Here is a 20000-nt window from a genome sequence, read left to right as displayed (position 1 = left end):
AAATGTACATGCATCAATAGTCCTATTGTGAGGTATGTGCATGAGCGCTAGTGTTTACATCATAAAATTTCTATGCATTCAGGCAATGGAGTATATATATATATATATATATATATATATATATATATATATATATATATATATATATATGTATATATACATACATACATACATACATACATACATACACACACTTATATATATACACACACACACACACACACACACACATATATATATATATATATGTATATATATATATATATATATATATATATATATATATATATATATATATATATATATATATATATATATATATATATATATATATAATACAGCTACATTCCATAGCTTCCTTAATCCCACAGCCAACAAAAAACAAAAATAAGAACAATAAAAACGACGACAGAACACACAAGGAAAAAGAAAATAGAAGTAATCCAAATAAAGACAATAAAGAAAAGAGGTGGTTTAGAAATAAAGCTGTGGGAGGACGACAACGACATATTCGCGCCGACCTTGGCGAGGGAAATTCCTGCGGCAACCGCAGAACGAACGCAGGTAGGTAGCTCTTTCCGCCCAAAAAGTCGCTATTGCCTCAATAATCATTTGTGCTCTCTCTCTCTCTCTCTCTCTCTCTCTCTCTCTCTCTCTACTTTTTCATCAGACTTTTATTTCTCCCATATGAACTTTTCAAGTGATACCTCTTGTTCTTAACATTTTTAGTCGTTTATCGTTATAATCCGGGATTTTAGTTATACCAAAGTCTTACGACCTGGGAAATTGGACGAGGGTTTGAAAAGAATGCACCTCACAATCTGTATATATGTATGTGTATATACATACATACATGTATATATATATATATACTAATATATAAGAATATACGGTATATGTATATATGTGTGTATGTACATGCGTGTGGTTTATGTGTGCAATTCTGTTAATGCGTGAAGGTCGCTGCAGTGGAAGACAACATTCCTTCCGTTGGAAGGAAACCCTGAACTTCAACGGGGTATATTTGTACAGTAAATTATTATTATTATTATTATTATTATTATTATTATTATTATTATTATTATTATTCAGAAGATGAACCCTATTCGTATAGAACAAACCCACTACAGGGGCCACTGACTTTAAATTGAAGCTTCCAAAGAATATTATTATTATTATTATTATTATTATTATTATTATTATTATTATTATTATTATTATTATATTATTATTATTATTATTATTATTATTATTATTATTATTATTATTATTATTATTATTATTCAGATGATGAACCCTGTCCATATGGGGCCACTGACTTGAAATTCTGTCTTCTAAAACATATGTTGGCGTTCATTAGGAAGAAGGAACAGAAGATAATGGGAAATACAGAAAGAAAGAAGAAATCAGTTATTAAAAAAGAAAAAAAAATAAATTAACAAATTATTAAATAAACTGATAAAAAAATATAAGTAAATAATTAAAATGCAAGGAGAAAGACAATTTAAAATCCGATCAAATAAAAAAATTATTTATATATTGTAAAGTATTACAGGAAGACTGTGTCTATGAACATTAAAACAAAAAAATAATTTGCTTATGAACGCTAATTACACGGACGTGTAGGATAAAATCAATTTTAAAATCGATTTTAAATGAGTATATCCGTGATTTGTACACTTGCAATAACAAAGGGGCGGTTGTTATGTTATTTTATTTAAGGAATGATTGATTACAGGTTATTTTTAATGCCTAAAGCAGACCTTAGTGTGATGTTAATAAGCAATTTATTAAGTTTGCAATGAGATTTTTCGGTAAGATTAAATGACACCAAATCTGTCAATTATTATTATTATTATTATTATTATTATTATTATTATTATTATTATTCAGAACATGAACTCTATTCATACGGAACAAACCCACAGGGGCCACTGACTTTAAATTCAAACTTCCAAAGAATATTATTATTATTATTATTATTATTATTATTATTATTATTATTATTATTATTATTATTATTATTATCATCAGAACATGAACCCTATTCTTATGGAACAAGCTCACAGGAGCCACTGGCTTGAGATTCAAGCTTCCAAAGAATATTATTATTATTATTATTATTATTATTATTATTATTATTTTTATCAGAACATGAACCCTATTATTAGGGAACAAGCTCACAGGAGCCACTGACTTTAGAAAGAAGTAACAGAAGGTAATTGGAAATATATACAGAAAGAGATCTCTTATTAAAAAAGGAAAAATAAATAAACAAATAAATAAATAAATAAATAAATGTGTAAAAGGTAAACATTACTTTCACGCCAACCAGACAATTATATACACCTAATAGATTCATCATTATATTCCTGAATAAATTATCATTTCAAATTAAAACTATAATTGATATCTATTAAAAAAACAGCTGATACTAATTTTATATTCGTTGTTTTATTTCCTGAAAAAACTGACATCTGTATATCAATTTTAAATTAACTATCTTATCTCGTGTAGCAACATTAAAATTCACATCTATTTAAAAAATAGTTGATGCTAATTTTATATTAATTGTTCTGTTTCCCGTAGCAACATTAAGGAAACCTCGAGTGTGGAAATAAACTCAGGAACCAAAGAAGAAAACTGATAAAAGCATGTGAAGCAATGAAAGACAAGACAATAGGTATGTACAGAAAAAAGCTACAAAAAAAAGTCCCATTGTAAAACCAGGAGCCAGGTCTTACAGAACGCATGAGACACGCAACGCCCACCAACAAAACAATACACGAGAAATAAAAATAATATCATTAAAAAATAATAATAATAATAACAAAAATAAAACAATAAATATGAAGCCACTGTCGAATACCTTAGCAGCGCCGATGCATCATAAAGTAGAGAGAGAGAGAGAGAGAGAGAGAGAGAGAGAGAGAGAGAGAGAGAGCTTTCGTGATGTCCCTTCCTCATAATATTTTTGAGGTCATGTCTTCCCCCACCGCGACCATCATTGACGTGATTTGGTTATAAATATGCTTTATAGACGAGTCTCTCTCTCTCTCTCTCTCTCTCTCTCTCTCTCTCTCTCTCTCTCTCTCTCTCTCTCTCTCTCCCGGGCGAAGAAGGTAATCTTCCCTTGTCAATGCAAATCAGATGAAATCCGATAAAATTCTGTGTGTGTATGTATGTATGTATATATATATATATATATATATATATATATATATATATATATATATATATATATATATATATAAATATATGTGTGTGTATATATGTATATATATACACATACATACAAATATAAACACTATATATTAACACGTATAATATAAGGCCACAAGAAAAACCTATTATTAAAACCTATGAATCACCCACATAAAACTAAGATATCAAAATCACTTACCGGTGGTTTGGCGTCGTAAACGGGCTCTTTCGAGGTCTGAGTGAGACCCGGTGTGACCCAGACCTGACCGCTATTAAATTTGGTCAATCCAGGTTGACTGGACCAAGGCTTTCAGATATGAGGTCAGGCCTCACCTGGAATTAAGATAGGGCGATCGTTAGTTGTGGAATATTGTTATATCTGTTGTAAATCTTTTCTTTACCTTAAAAATTTATTATTATTATTATTATTATTATTATTATTATTATTATTATTATTATTATTATTATTATTATTATTATTATTATTATTCAGAAGATGAGCCCTATTCCCAGAGAACAAGCCCACCACAGGGGCCACTGACCTGAATGTTATGGTGTTCATTTGAAAGAAGTAACAGAAGGTAATAGGAACTACAGAGAGAAGAATCGCTTATCATAAACAAAAACAAAAACAAAAAAAAAATTTAATAAATGAATAAAGAAATAGAGCAAAATGTAAATAAATGATCTAAATGGTATTTCTTCCCCTCCTGAATCCTCAAAACATCGTATTATTTCTGTGACCTTAATTTCTGTGACGTCAGTTTTCACGCCTCCCTGTAGATTCCCTTCTGAGCACCTCTGTCACTCTCAGTCCTCCTCCTCTCTGCCACAGTGTGCCTGCTCTAACCCTTTCTACTCGTTTCGACAGGTACTATTTCAGTCACTGCTCCGTTGACCTCAATGGAAGAATTTCTCCTTCGTTCAACAGTCCTCTTAACGCCCATCAGGCATTTAATTCTGGCGGTTACTATCTATCTATGTATCTATCCATCTATCTATCTATCTATCTAAATAATATATGTATATATATACATATATGTATATATACAGTATACACACACACACACACACATATATATATAATATATATATATAATTTTATCACTTCCACAATTGTTCTGTGCATTATTAATATAATTAATAAAAGACCCACTTAAACAGGACGTTATTTAGCGGAGATATTTATTTAGAAAAAGTTACAAGCTTTCCAGGACTGAATGTCCTCATCCCGTATAAATGAGGTCCTTTTATTAATATATATATATATATATATATATATATATATATATATATATATATATATATATATATATATATACATACAAATATAATATATATATATATATATATATATATATATATATATATATATATACATACATACAAATATAATATATATATATATATATATATATATACATATATATATATATATATATATATATATATATATATATATATATATATATATATATATATATATATATATATATATATATATATATATATAGTCTCAGTAATAGGGCGGCTACTTGGAAATCTTAGCTTAATGATAAATAATATTGCCAAGACCAGGAAGAACATTCTTTATTGTACAAGCTTTCCAGGTATAAAACTCATCATCAGGCTGAAAAACCGACAAGGATGAAATCAATAAAATTACAATAAAATGAATTGTCATAATAAATCTTCAGCAAAAATACTAACGAAATATATAAAATGAACAAGTAAATACGAACTAAAAGGTGAGACGTAAAATAACGAAAAATTAAAAACACAAACATAAAAATATGAAAATAAAACTAAAGTGAAATGTAAACAAACTACCACTGTTCAATTCCGGCTTCATCTTTTTAATAGTCAGCGACTCTGAAATTACAAGGTCCAGTCTATTTGAACAAAAAGACAGTACCCGAAAATATATATTTCGTTAGTATTTTTGCTGAAGATTTATTATGACAATTCATTTTATTGTAATTTTATTGATTCTCATCCTTGTCGGTTTTTCAGCCTGATGATGAGGTTTTATACCTCAAAGCTTGTACAATAAAGAATGTTCTTCCTGGTCTTGGCAATATTATTTATCATTAAGCTAATATATATATATATATATATATATATATATATATATATATATATATATATATATATATATATATATATATATATATATATATATATATATATATATATATATATATATATATATATACCCAAAGGTTAACAACAGCTCCTGAATTCCAATGAACTGGCCTGCATCTAACAGAACTTGATATAGGTCAGCCAAAGACCATTAAGGAATCAGGGAGCCAGTGACCCAGCGCTCAAACTGCAACTGTTTGCACAGGTATGTGTGCTGAACACCTGTAAACACCTGTGTGAACGCACCAGATGAGTCACGTATCTTCACGGATCTCCCACAGTTATGCGGTCATTGATGAGTGTCATCTACAAACAGGGTACAGATTGGATTGGATTATAAAATTTAGGCCAAAGGCCAAGCACTGGAACCTATGATGAGGTCATTTTGAGCTGAGAGGGAAATTGAGTAAAAAAAGGTTTTGAAAGGTGTAACAGGAGGACAACTTATTGCAACTGCACTATGAAACAATTGTTAGGAGAGGGTTGAGGACAGTAAGGTGGAAGAGATAGAATATGAGTGGAGGTACAGTAAAAGGAATGAAAGGGGTTGCAGCTAGGGGCCTATGAGACGCTCAGAAGAATCTTAAGTAATGCCTACGGTGCACTGCGTGAGGCGCACTAACGGCACTAACCGCCCCCCGCAACGGGGTCAAACAAAGTATATAAAAGTGTTCTATAGCTTAAACCCTTTTTAGAAAACCACAAACAAGGTATAGAATGGAGGTACATAGTTTGCAAACCTTTTCAGAAAACCTCAAACGAGGTATATAAATATGATAGATAGTTTGAAACCCTTTTCCGAAGCCCCTCAATGAGACTGACACTCTTAAAAAAAAAAAGAGTGGTCCTCAAGCTGTCTACTGCAGCACTGTGAGAACAAGGTTACGCAAACATGTTGATCCTCTTGTTACCATTCGCCTACTGATGGGCTTCCTTTCTTTTGTTGCAAGAGGAGGCTGTGCCGACATTTACTTCCGGTTAGTGGATTCCCTTGACATGAGTTTTTTTTTTTTTTTTATTGCTACCTGTAAGAAGGACTGCACTTTTCACTGGCAGTCACACCTTCAGGTCAATGACTTCTACCTTGCTTCGTGAAGAGCATGAAGGATAAATTGAAAAATATACAATCTTGGTCAACAGGTCATACATTTCAAGTCAACAGGTCTTACACTTCAGGTCAACAGGTCTTACACTTCAGGCCAACAGATCATACAAGTCTTACACTTCCGGTCAAAAGGTCATACACTTCTGACAACAGGTCATACACTTCAAGTCAACAGGTCTTACACGTCAGGTCAACAGGTCATAAACTTCAGGTAAACAGGTCACATACACTTCAGGTCAACAGGCCTTACACTTCAGTTCAACAGGTCATACACTCCACGTCAACAGGTCATACATCAGGTCAGCTGACTTCTACGTTTCTGAAGAGTTTGAGGGAAGAAAAAATAAATATTTACCTAAAACAAAACGTTCTGCAGAGGCACAAGGAAGAGGTCAGGTCAATGACACATTGCATGAAAGGACCATATAACAGGATTCCATATCTTTGTCTCTGTGGCGTCTGGAGTCCACCACTACAATGGCAGGATATGTCTTTTCCTCCTCAAAAAAGTAAAAAAAAAAAAAAAAAAAGTCCGATTTATCTCGTCAATCTCAAAATCTTAAGGTTTGTCTCCTAAATAAACCTTCTTGTTCCTTCTGCTTGAGGATGTTGAATTTTCGAGCCAGGTAACACAAGGATGTTGTCGAAAAAGGACAAAAGAAATATACAACAAAATTCTAATGGTGGCTTCAGTACCAGGAATTATAACGTATCACATTTTTATAATAATCAATTTATTCATTTTTGTAGCTTAGAGCATCAACACAGTCCCAGCTCATTTTGTGATTTAAAATTGGTACTACAACCAGCACTTCAACTATAATAATAATAATAATAATAATAATAATAATAATAATAATAATAATAATAATAATAATAATAATAATAATAATAATAATAATAGTTTCACTGACTTCAGTGTTAACGACCCCAATCGCAAAGGCACCTGATAATTTCCGGTCACTTCGTAGTCAAGATAACAAACGCCCAATGTCTTGACAAAGAAGCATTTCCAAGCGCGAAAGAAATAAATAAAAAACAGATCGACAGATAGATAGATAGATAGATAGATACTGTATTATTACTACTACTACTATTATTATTATTATTATTATTATTATTATTATTATTCAGTAGATGAAACCCATTCATATGGAACAAGCCCACAGAGGACGTTGACTTGAAATTCAAGCTTCCAAAGAATGGGATAAGAAGAAAACGTTTTGAAAATACCGCAGTGAAAGAGAGCACAGCATCCCTCTGACACTCCGAAACACCCCGTGTTCTATAAAAAACAATGAAATGTTTAAAAAATGAAATGTTTACAAAACTGAAATATTTACAAAAATGAAATGTTTACAGAAATTAAATGTTTACAAAAATAAAATATTTACAGAAGTGAAATGTTTACAAAAATGAAATGTTTACAAAACTGAAATGTTTACAAAAATGAAATGTTTACAGAAATGAAATGTTTACAAAACTGAAATGTCTACAAAACTGAATTGTTTAAAAAATGAAATGTTTACAAAAATTAAATGTTTACAAAAATACAATGTTTACATAACCTAGTCACTCACAAACAGACTGAAGTCAATACTGAAAATAATTATAGAAGGTTTTGCTATAAAAATGAAATGTTTGCAAAAATGAAATGTTTACATAATCCCAGTAACTTGCAAGCAAACAGAGTGAAGGCAATGTTCATAATAATTGCAGAAGGAATTGTTACAGAATACCTTATCGTTTGCTTAATTTATTCAGTGACTGTAATTCAAAATTGTTGAAAAGGAATGTAGAGTATTTTGATATAGTTAAAAAAATCCAAGACAAGCCGAATTTTTCTCAGACATTCAGAGCTTTGTGAAGAAAATAATTTGATGACACTGGTGACTTAATCTGGTAGGTCTGTGGCTAAAAACCTACCAAACAAAGAATAAAGACTGTATATCATATTAAAAGTTCGTAAAATGGTCTTCATATTGCAGGCTCAAACACTAGCGGATCCAGAAAAATTTCATGGGGGGGGGACCAATTTTCATGTTATACATACATATACATGTACATACATATACATATATATATATATATATATATATATATATATATATATATATATATATATATATATATGTATATATATAATAGATCTATTATTCTTTCCCATTTTTATATTTCTCATTTATGTTATTATTATCTGAATCTCAATATTATTATTTTGTCATTATTTTTCATGGGGCGGGGGCATCGTGTGGGCCATTTATTTTTTGAGTGAGGGCAAAACGAAACTCAATCCTTTTAGAAAAAAAAAAACTATGTAGCTATTCCATAGATACAGAAGCAAATATATACCGCAGATGTTCAGTATGAGGTTATCTTTTATTCTTATTTTTATGGTCATCGTTGTGCTCTAAAGGTCTATTTGGTCATCTTTAATAGATCAAATACCCTGTATGCTTTTCGACAGTTTGGGTATCACCTATCAAGGATGTTTTATCGGAAAGACATACACCAAAAACCCAACATAACCAGGAGGATAAGTTGTCAGTTGAAGGTGTTTAACATCTCCAAAAATAAAATAAAAATAAAAAAGTGCTCCAGTAACCTGACTGTATAAGGCCTCTCTAGACGTAAGGCTTCACCCGAGGAACGTCAATTCTGAAGGCAGGAATTCCAGAGGGATCCTTGAGGCCAAGGATAAAACAGGCTCTTTATTCCCAGGACAACACAGAGAGCGAAGGGCATTCAAATAGGATACAGGATTAACAGACAATTTATGAACAAACAATAAAGAAAGATTTCACGATTTCAGGACATCTTGGGGTCACGAAAGTAACCTTAAATGACAAAGAATAGTCTAACTTGCGCGATTAAGGAATTACGGACTAAATATGGAATGAAATGGAATGTGATATTTAGGCCAAATGCCAAGCGCTGGGACCTACGAAGTCATTCAGCGCTGAAAGGGAAATGGAGAGGCAAAATGTCTGAAAGGCGTAACAGAAGGGAAATCTCGCAGTTGCACTTAGAAACAATTGTTAGGAGAGGTTGGAAAGTAAGATGGAAAAGGAATGAAAGGGGTTGCAGCTGGGAGCTTAAGGAAGGGACGCTGCAAAGAATCTTTCGTAATGCCTACAGTGCACCGCGCGAGGTGCTCTGACGGCACTACACCCCTACACATAGGTGCGTGTCCTTGCTCATATATGCAAATAACCTAAACACTCGAACTTATTCACGCATGAAAAGTGTTCCCCGGAAGCTTTCAAAGAACAACTTCCTTTCAGATGTAAAAACGAAGAAATAAAATAAATGTGATTTGCATGCCACCACAACAATAGACCAATAAAGGCAAGAACGACCATAAAGTGGAATAAACCAGCTAACGAAATAATTTTGTTAACAAAGAAACAAACACTTTCGTTAACAAAAACACAAGTTCCTGTAAAAAACTGGACGGGGAAACAAAAAGCACATACGCAAAGACAGTCCTCGAACACTGAGAGACTGTTGAAAATAATGTATTATGTTATAATTAAATATAAATTTATACCTCCTTTTTCTAACCACAGCAGCTCAGCAACAAACTCTTAACTTCTTTTCTCTAATATTTTTACGCGTATTCAATTGAAAACCTTGAAATCATTAACTGGAAATAATTGAAAATCATTTAAATAATTATCTCTTCCGGCGGGGAGAAACGGCCGAGCACTACACAATGGTTCACCCCCCAAGGATCCTCTATAGGACTAGGTTTACCCAAGGTCCTTTGGCTTATCCTTGTTTTGCCGAGTTTTTTTTTTTTTTTTTTTTTTTTTACCCACTAGGCCTGGTTTACCCCGCGGGTTTACCGAAGGCTGAAAGGATAAGTTTCTACTCTCATACTTATTTCAATATTTCGGATTTCAAGGTTTTCAGAAAAACGTGTAAAACTATGACGAAGAGAAGTCGAGAGTTCATTGTAGCGCCGTTGCATCGCCCGTGACTCTTCTCTCTCTCTCTCTCTCTCTCTCTCTCTTACACACACACACACACACACACACACACACACACAGGCATATGGAATTAGTGACTAAACATTATCGACTCAGTGATTAAAGAACACAGAAAGGAGAGAGAGAGAGAGAGAGAGAGAGAGAGAGAGAGAGAGAGAGAGAGAGAGGGCGAAATCCCTCGACGAAGAACGGGATTAATCATGTTTTGAAGAAGTGATTAAAGCACACCTGAAAGGGATTTAAACTCCAGGAGGCTCCCACATCCCGTATATTTGCTATACCTCTAGGCCTACAAACAGGATGAAGGTTTGGAAATGGGATCTCAATAGCCCTCAGCACCTGGACATTAACCATCTAGCGAGGAGAATTCGCATTAAACTAATTAACGGCGTGAAATTATCATTATACGCCTCCATATACTCCTCATGGCCGAATGTATCGTAGGTTAGGCGAAACTCGCTGCTCGTGATGCATCGTAGATTATGTTCACAATCATTCACTAATATTAGTATATTTCTGTTATGCATAATTTATCACAGCCAACCCATTATGCATCTGAAATAAATAATGGATTACTGAAGATGGAGAGAAATCTAATACGTAAAATAGGAAATTATGAATATCGGTCTAGTCACTGGCTGAACGGTGAGGAGTAAGCTGATCAAACACCTGACGCCATTGCGCTGTAGATTGCGCGCATGCGTCAATATGCCCAAACCATACTGCACAGGGTTGCTAAAAATCGTCTTATAATCGGCTCTACTTTAAATTGGCTTTACACACTTACCTAAAATCTAAAATGAAAATAATGATTATGAAAGAGAGAGAGAGAGAGAGAGAGAGAGAGAGAGAGAGAGAGAAAGAGAAAACTCTCATTAACACTCATTCCTATGAACCTTTTCCTGAGAGAGAGAGAGAGAGAGAGAGAGAGAGAGAGAGAGAGAGAGAGAGAGAGAGAGAGAAATAACACTCATTCCTCTGAACCTTTGAGAGAGAGAGAGAGAGAGAGAGAGAGAGAGAGAGAGAGAGAGAGAGAAGAGAGAGAAACACTCTCAATAACAGCATTAATTTACATACCTCACAGGCAATAACATTCCAATTTCTAACTTCCTTTTTCCCACGAGGTGAATGTGTCTGCCATTAGCTTTGATTTCCCTTCTCTCTCTCTCTCTCTCTCTCTACAAGCTTCTAGATACATAACACGTCCAAGGGGATTATGTGCCTACAGTGTCTATCATTTCCTGATGATCACCCATCCAAGTAATGACCAGATCCGACGTTGGTGTAATGAGACAGACAAACACACACACACTTATCGAATGCTATTTACAGCTTACGTCAAAACAGGCGCATTTGTTAATGAATACCTGAGAGAGAGAGAGAGAGAGAGAGAGAGAGAGAGAGAGAGAGAGAGAGAGAGAGAGAGAGAACGAAGGAAAGAGGGAAGGGAGACCCTATAATCCCTAAATCCACAGGAACAGGACCCCTAGGCAACGCAGGAGTCAGGCCAAGGGTGTTAGAGAGAGAGAGAGAGAGAGAGAGAGAGAGAGAGAGAGAGAGAGAGAGAGAGAGAGAGATTCTCCACTTATCTAATTTCGTAAGACAAGGTTGACTTTCACCAAGACTGACAGTTACACTTGTAAAGATTTCCCTCCATCTTGTTTGCTAGCAACTTCGAAGGTAAACAATTCTTAATGTTCTACTGGACATTGACATTGTATAGGGGAATTGTATGGTCATAAACTCTTGTGCTGTTCCAGACGTTGTATGGGGGTGGGGATTGTATGGATATTTTCTAATCCTTCAGACAGTCTAGATAGAATATAAGAAAGTTTCTGATAGTTACTAGAGTATAGCTGGTAAAGATAGCTATTATTAATATGAATTTAGATATTTTTTTACTTCCTTCCGTAATGATTCGCAAACGTGATGGCATATATATATATATATATATATATATATATATATATATATATATATATATATATATATATACATATACACATACATACAGACAGACATACAGACATATAGACACCACACCAACTCTTCAAGTTCATTAGACTTCAGGGATAATCTTCACGCAAGAAAGTTAAATTTTGTAAATATTCAAAACGCAATGGAATCCACTCCTATTGCCTCGTGACCAACTCAAATAAACAAATAAAAGAAACCCTTACAATACAAAGAAATGAAAAAACAAAAAACAAAAACAAGAACTCAAGACAATGCCATAGCTTACTGAAGCGTCATGCGCTTATATCAATTAATTCCGTTTGGATTCGATCCGGCAGATGGCATGCTTTTCTTTTCCTTTTATTTTACGCCCGGCTTCCACAGAGGTATTCTAAAAACCAAATCTACCGTACCGAGACGCCGGTCAGAGAGAGAGAGAGAGAGAGAGAGAGAGAGAGAGAGAGAGAGAGAGAGAGAGAGAGAGAGAGAGAGAGAGGAAGGGGAAGATATTCGCAACAGTCCGCTGACTCTGTCATGAATCAGTTTGATATAGAAGGGTTTTTAAGTAAGCGAATAATTACGAATAAATACATCAAATTCCGGATATATATATAATATTTATATATATATATATATATATATATATTATATATATATATATATATATATATATATATATATATATATATATATATATAATATATATACTGTATATGTATATATATTATATATATATATTTATATAATATATATATATATATATATATATATATATATATATATATATATATATATATATATATATATATATATATATATATATATATATATATATATATATATATATATATATGTATATACAAAAACGGACCCAGGTCCGTCTCCCTGGCGAGTGTGGATACATGAATGCATACTGCCCAGGTAAAAACCTACATTGACCTGAGTAGTTAATTAGGTACCTGATAGCTGGACAGTTAGACGACTGGGGTGACTGCAATCAGGCTTAATAAAAAGGGCATGGGTTTAGCAACCTCGCCCCAAAAGACTTGCTGAGAACTACAAAAAGTAAAGTAGCTCCTTCTGGTACCAACCCCTTTCTAAGAGGCTGCAAAAGCTATTACCTCTGTACTGACTAAAAATCTGTAAAACTGTTCTGAGTATGTCACTGTATCATCCAGTGAAGGTCATAAGGATTTATGTGTTGACAGCATATTAAATAATTTATTTTTTATAAACACTGACCAGCCCTAATGCTGGATCACTTTGCTGGTCAAAAGGGGCTTAGCCCGTTTTGACAGCATATGACAGTCCCTCTCCGACACCAACATCGAAGCACTGACCAGAGCCAACGCTGGATCACTTTTCTGTCCACAGAATTGTGAAAGTGTATCAGTTCCAAAATTCTTCAGTATTATCATTTAAGTGATCTCCACTGTCATGCTCTTGCATCACGGAAGGGGTGATCTGTCGCAGGATGACAGCTCATTAAGCAGTGGCTTCAGGTAAGGAAATTGATCATTGCTCCGGTACCGCAACACTGCTGAATTCTGACTTATTGGGGAGGATTTTGGTTCTTGTAAAAGTGTCTTCGTTTCAAAATCTCTGAGAAGGTGCACCTTTGATTCTGTAAATGTACTGGGGTATGTTGAGTGTGACCAACATTGAGGGGTTAACGAATGGATTTTATCTGCTTTTTCAGAGTTTTTTTAATGATATTTCTGTCGTTTTGATACCTAAAGCAAGGAAAGCAGATTATTTATCATTATTATTCAGAAGATGAACCCTATTCATAAGGAACAAGCCCCACAGTGGCCATTGACTTGAAATTCAAGCTTCCAAAGAATATGGCGCTCATTCGAAAGAAGTAACAGAAGCTAACAGGAAATATAGAAAGAAAGGATCACTTTTCAGAAAAACAGATAAATTAACAAATGAATAAATAACTAAATAAATAAAATACTAAACACTTACCACCAAAAGAATTACTGCTAACATAGCTTTAATTATCAACAAGAACTGCTTTGCCCCAGTTAAAATATCTGTCTGTTGATCTACCTATCTATCTACCCACCCACACCCACACCCACACCCACACACACACACACACACATAAGCAAAAACTGCCCGTTGCAGGATCATTTTAGTGATAATTCATCCGTACTTGATTCTAGGCACAGTACACATCTGGGTCAGCATATTTCTTAATTGTTATTTCTTCATGTGTAGGTTCCTTTATTTGTTCATGTCCCAGTTAATTTATTTATTTTCATCTGAATGCTACCACAGTTATCCTGTCTTGGCTTCTTCTATCTTTTTTTTTCCATTTAGCAGTATTCAGTTATACAGACGTTTTCGTACAGAGGTACTGTCCTAGGTTTTTAGCTAATAATAATAATAATAATAATAATAATAATAATAATAATAATATGCAGTGACAGTCACGTTATGACAGAGCATCAGTCCTCAACGAAGACACTGGGTCACTCAGTGTGTTGAATATATAATTCAAAATAATTTTCTTGCATTCCTAGAAGAAAGGGACTACTGCAACGTTGCACTGGGAAGATCTGGTGTCAGTATTGCGGAATCTATTTTATGAAAATGCGAAAGAAAACGTGAATCACAAAAAAAGTCAACAGAGTAGTAGTTTTGAAAAGAAGAGTTTCAATTTTACCAATATTTCGGAATTTGTTTTGATGAAAAGGTGAGAGAAAATGTGAATCACTGAATACCCAAGGCAGGAAAGGCAGCAGAGTCTCTGCAGTAGCTTTGAAAAGAAGAGTTTCATTTTACCAATATTTCAGAATCTGTTTTAATGAAAAGGTAAAATATAAGGTAAATCACACAATACCCAAAGCAGGAAAGTCAACAGGAATCACAAAATACCCAAGGCAGGATAGGCAGCAGAGTCTCTGGAGTAGTTTTGGAAAGAAGAAGAGCTTCAATTTCACCAATATTTTGGAATCTGTTTTGATGAAAAGGTGAGAGAAAAGGTGAACCACAGAACACCCAAGGCAGGAAAGGCAGCAGACTCTGCAAAAGGTTTGAAATAAAGAGTTTTCATTCCAGCTTTGCTGCATCCATTACAAACCTGACACCATTTCATCAAAGACAAAGTTCTCTGTAATCACTTCGTGTTTTCCTTAAGCTACCGAAGCAACTTTTTTTTTTTTTTTGCATTAATCAGCCCTCAGGTAACACTTTCTTCCAGCGACTCTTATCTTCAGGGCTGCTGTCTTTAGTAGTTATGTTAGAAAGTAATGACCTAGTCTCAATTTGAACCAAACCATTATTACTTTCAAGAACTCTCAAGTTAAAATCCCAGTGAGTGAAATTTGAAAATCTGAACTTTTATAATGTAGAATCTGAATATTTAAGATCTAGATTCTGAACTTTTATAAAGTAGAATCTGAACATTCATAGTGTATAATCTGAACACTTATACTGTAGAATACAAAATCCTCTATTGAAAGAGAGAGAGAGAGAGAGAGAGAGAGAGAGAGAGAGAGAGTAGAGAGGAACCCAGTATCAAAAAAACATGTATGTGCTTTCTTATGAGAGAAAGAACAGAGAGAGAGAGAGAGAGAGAGAGAGAGAGAGAGAGAGAGAGAGAGAGAGAGAGAGCTCATGACTCTCAGTTAAGAGAACATGAACAGACGGCTGAAATCACGGATCAAAGACATGAAAAGGAAGTGAAAGTCTACGAAACGATTTTTTTTCTAGGTTACAAAAACTGCATCGTGAATATTCCGAGGGCAAATTCGAAGTTGTTCTTTTTTTTGCACGGGAACGTTCGCATAGAATCAGGCAGAAATTACTTTGCAATTGCATTTTAACTGCAATTGCAACTTAACTGTGATTACGCCCTAATTGCGATTACATTCTAATTTGCACTTACATCCTAACTGCAATTACTTCTTGAAATTGAAATTACATCCTAAATACAAACACATTCCAATTGCAATCACTTCCTAATTACAATTATATCCTAATTAAAATTACATTCTAATTGCAATTAAATCCTAATTACAACTGCATCCTAATTACATCTTAATTGCAATCCCATCCTAATTACAAAACATCCTAACTGCAGTCACATCTTAATTACAACTACATCTTAATTGCAATTACATTACAACTGCAATTACATCTTAATTACAAATACATCTTAAGTGCAATTGTACTTTAATTGTAATTGCACCTTAATTACAACTGCATCATAATTGCAATTATATCCGAATTACAATTACATCCCATATGCCAGATTATAGAACTCCATTAACTAAAGAGAACTCCATCAATGTAAGAATAAGACAAACTTCCTACCAAGCGGTTCTCATTTAGTCTAGGCGACGACAAACTCTCGGAAACAGCCATACGGAGTTTGTCAATACTCGAAGCCCTGTTTTCAAACTGTTCTGGTTGAACCGTCGAGAGATTGTAATTAGCACTGCTCTTAATTTGCTATGTCCTGGAGCAACATTTTCTCTCTCTCTCGATATATATATATATATATATATATATATATATATATATATATATATATATATATATATATATATATATATATATATATATATATATATATATATAGAGAGAGAGAGAGAGAGAGAGAGAGAGAGAGAATGTTGCTCTAAGACAGCAAATTTTTTCTGCTTCTCTCTCTCTCTAATTATATAATTTTATATATATATATATATATATATATATATATATATATATATATATATATATATATATATATATAACTATATATATACATATATATATATATATATATATATATATATATATATATATATATATATATATATATATATATATATATATATATATATATATATATATATATATATATATATATATATATATATGTAGAGAGAGAGAGAGAGAGAGAGAAATTTTCCTATCTCACGAATATTACGAATCCTTTCTTTCGTATCACGATTTTCACTGAATGGTATAAGTAAGGCCCGGCCATTCCTTAAATATAGCGCAGGATGTCACCGGCGTTCCTTCCCGCGTCCTCAGACGGAATATCCTTCACCGCTGGTTAAAATGACCTTGAAGGGCGTTTAGTTATAAAGGCGGAAATGACACGAAATTGAGCGAAAATGAACGACACTGGACGAAAAGATATTAGTCGAAAAAAAATTTTGTTTGAAAATACTCAGAAGGCGAAATTTTAATTAGGAAATCTCTCTCCCCTCTCTCTCTCTCTCTCTCTCTCTCTCTCTCTCTCTCTCTCTCTCTCTCTCTCTTTGCGTACACACAGGCGCAAAAAAAACGAAAATGAATGATATTGAACGAAAAGACATGAGTCGAAAAAATATGTTTTAAAAACACTCAGAAGCCGAATTTTGGAAATATAGGTAATTAAGATAAGGTTTCCTCTCTCTCTCTTTCTCTTTTCTTTAGCACACACACACATACACACGCGCGCGCCCCATAAAAATGAGCGAAATTGAACGACATTGAACCCAAAGTTTAATCGATATAAATTTAAAAATACCCAGAAGGCGAATTTTAGAAATGTACGTGATTAGGATATGGCTTCCTCTCTCTCTCTCTCTCTCTTTGCATACGCATACTCACACATACGCGAGCGCGCATAAAATTAAGCGAAAATGAAAGAAATAAATTTGTTTAACAATACTTAAAAGACGAATTTTGGAAATATACATAATTAGGACAAGGCTTCCTCTCTCACTCACTCTCTCTCTCTCTGCATGCACACACACATACACATACCCACGTGCGCGCACACGCGCTCGCGCGCAGACAATCAGCGTTCAAGCACCGGCAATAATTACAGCGAATTCTCTTCTACAGGTCCTTCACCGCCTGTTGCCTGTGGAATCCGTCCGATTCTTCTTCTTCTTACACAGAAAGATTCGAGAAATCTGGGCTTTTTCCCCAAAAGTACAGTTGCCAGTTTCTCTATTTATTCTCCGGATTACGTTCACACGGGCATATTATTGGATATATATAAAAGTAGATTATCATTTAAGTGCGTTTGTCTATAAGCGTGATCATGAAACTTACCAGTAACTTAAAGACAAGGTCTAAAATTTAACTGAATACGGGCTTTTCCTTCAGAACTACAGTTGCCACTTTCTCAATTTATGCTCCGGATTATGTATACACGGACATATTACCGGATACATGTATAGATAGATGATCATTCCCATGTGTTTGTCTATAAGCCTGACCACAAAACTTATCAGTATTTCATAAACAATGTCTAAAATTTAACAGAATACCGAGAGATTAAAAAACTTATCAGTAATTTACAACAATGTCTAAAATTTAACAGAATACCGAGAGAGACTAAAAAACTTTCCGGTAATCTACAAGCAATGTCTCAAATTTAACAGAATACCGAGAAATTAAAAAACTTATCGGTAATTTATAACAACGTCTAAAATCTAACAGAACACCAAGAGATTAAAAAACTTATTAGTAATCTATAAACAATGTCTAAAATTTAACAGAATACCAAGAGATTATTGTAGACCAGAACTTCTGGGAGCTGACGGCATGACTAAAGGAAGTCGGTTATTCAACAAACATCCGGTGGCAGCGCCGCCGTCATGGAAGGGAAGGGAAAAAAATTTCCTCGTCTTCATTCCAGAACACTGGATTAGAAAAAAAAAAAAAAAAAGAGAGAAGAAAAAAATGCGCCGAAGTTTCTTCGGCGCAATCGAGTTTTCTGTACAGCCGCTACATCATATAATCAAGGCCACCGAAAATACAGTAGATCTATCTTTCGGTGGTCTCGGTATAATGCTGTATGAGCCGCGGCCCATGAAACTTTAACCACGGCCCGGTGGTGGCCTATCCTGTACCGTTGTCAGAGGCACGATTATGGCTAACTTTAACCTTGAATAAAACAAAAACTACTGAGGATAGAAGGCTAAAATTTGGTATGTATGGTGATCGGAGGGTGGATGATCAATGTACCAATTTGCAGCCCTCTGGCCTCAGTGGTTTTTAAGACTTAAGGGCGGACAGAAAAAATGGGGACAGAATAAAGTGCGGATGGACAGACAAAGCCGGCACAATAGTTTTCTTTTACAGAAAACTAAAATCCCTGCCAGTTCTTGAATTTCTGTTGATGCAGCAGTGATGGTAAATTTTTAATATAAAAATAAAATAGTATTTATAGGGAGCCTGATAAAATATAAAAAATAAATTAATTAAGAAATTCCAAAAGGCAGGAAATTGACAATTTAAACCATTTCACCTTCAAATTAATCATTCGTATCTATAGATAGCTTGATAAAATATGAAAAATAGAATTATGAAATTCAAAACGGCAAGAAATTTGACAATTTGATCCCATTTTACCTTCACTTTTTTTTTTTTTTTTTGTGGCTGTAGATCAGACTAAGAAATAAAAACCTTGCACAGAAATACGTCCCGTCTACTGTACAGCCGAGTGAATAGATTCTCATCGTTAATGTTTGAGCACCAGAACGCAAGGTTGTATTTCTTTTCCTCAATATCAAATTACTTTTACCTTGAAGTCTCTCTCACATGAAAATCCATTACTTCTGTTTACAGAGTTTTAAAAAGGCTTTCACTCTTACGTATAT

At 33.7% G+C, this 20000-nt stretch overlaps 1 protein-coding gene across 2 annotated transcripts in view; it reads right to left on the bottom strand.

Annotated features, from left to right (window-relative positions):
• The window catches only part of LOC136832690 (uncharacterized), a 279608-nt gene that overhangs the window by 146340 nt on the left and 113268 nt on the right, over positions 1-20000 (bottom strand). For both annotated transcript variants that reach the window (XM_067094081.1, XM_067094080.1), the window contains one exon: positions 3404-3537. The gene's annotated coding sequence lies outside the window, so the exon portion shown is untranslated. The remainder of the gene's footprint in view (positions 1-3403; positions 3538-20000) is intronic.

Source organism: Macrobrachium rosenbergii, chromosome 50 (genome assembly GCF_040412425.1).
Source record: "Macrobrachium rosenbergii isolate ZJJX-2024 chromosome 50, ASM4041242v1, whole genome shotgun sequence".
Classification (NCBI taxonomy): Eukaryota; Metazoa; Arthropoda; class Malacostraca; order Decapoda; family Palaemonidae; genus Macrobrachium; species Macrobrachium rosenbergii.
The sequence above is the reverse complement of the archived record's forward strand: the minus strand, read 5'-3'. Positions and strand labels throughout refer to the sequence as shown.